Below are 1,391 nucleotides of genomic sequence, written 5' to 3'. Positions count from 1 at the left end.
TTATTTAACATTCGACTTTATATCCCGCTCAAACCCCCTTATCCAGGGGGTCTCTGAGCGGCTTACAGGTCGGTGCTAGTCACCATTTTTATCCCCTGACTAGGGCCACATATTTATACGGGGTGGGGAAACCTACCAGCACCCTTATGGTGGTGGTTGGTGTTGTTCTTGCATCCGGCTCAGGTGTAGGTGGTTTCCCTGGCGGGGTGCTCCTCTTCGGTGCTCGGTAGTGACTTTCTCTTCTTGAGGCGCGTGACTCCCGCCTCCTTCCGGCCTCAGCAACGTCCTTTTCCAGCTCCGCTGTGCCGGCGCTTGACGTCATCGTGCGCCCTTTCCTCGGCGGCAGTCGCACGATGTTTCTTCGTTCAGCCACCAGGGATCGCTCCTCCGGCTGCACCCGCTCGCCGCCGCAGCCGCCATCTCACCGCGCCGCGCCATCACACTGGAGCTGATGTCTCGCCGCCGCCATTCCACTCCGTGGTCACTCATTCCAGTCCCTGAACACTCCTGCTACCACGTGTCTTCAGACCTATCCCAAGTGCCCCAGTTGTCCATCTTTAACCAGGACCAATCCCTATTTCCTGGAACTTGTTGTCCCTGGTAAATCACTGTTCCAATGGTTTACCTTTTGGGAATGTCTTCTCAAAACAGTGTGAGTTGCTAGTAACTGGCATTCTTCAGGGTTCTGCCCCCTTTCCATGGTCTCTGGAAGTTACATCTCCATGGGGGGCAAGGATGAGTTCTTGTCTCTAGTATGTATGCACATTAATGCAAGCACATAAACACCAGAGGCCTAACTATACATTACATTTCCTTGCATTTCCCCCAGGTCCACCACAAAGACTTTTGATCCAACTTTTAATCAAGCATGCCCCTTGTTTAACCTAGGAAATATTGGATGGTGCTTGATCTATAGGTGGGTATTGCTTGCACGTAAACCATATGTCCCCAACTATTCCTGTTTTATATTGACTTTGTTAAAGCACGGTCTCTATTCTTTGCCTTTGGCGAAAGTGTTGGGTCTTTGAAATTAAATTTCTGAGTCGGGGGACAGATGCATCTAGGTAAAGGTTTCCCTTGCTCGAAAGCTAGTTGAATCTGACTCTAGGGGGCGGTGCTCATCTCCGTTTCCAAGTTGAAGAGCCAGCGCTGTCCGAAGACATTTCCATGGTCATGTGGCCAGCATGACTAAACGCCAAGGTGCGTGGAACGCTGTTACCTGCCCACCGAAGTGGTACCTATTTATCTACTTGCAATTTCTTGCTTTCAAACTGTTAGGTTGGCAGGAGATGCATCTAGGCGGCAGTATATATTTAAGTGCCTGGACCACAAGATGCCAGTGCACTTCTCCTTCAGCTGCATCCACACTTCATTGGATATTGTGTTATCAT

The sequence above is a fragment of the Gekko japonicus genome, unplaced genomic scaffold (genome assembly GCF_001447785.1).
Source record: "Gekko japonicus isolate JY-2015 unplaced genomic scaffold, Gekko_japonicus_V1.1 scaffold545, whole genome shotgun sequence".
Classification (NCBI taxonomy): Eukaryota; Metazoa; Chordata; class Lepidosauria; order Squamata; family Gekkonidae; genus Gekko; species Gekko japonicus.
This window is presented reverse-complemented; position numbering follows the sequence as displayed.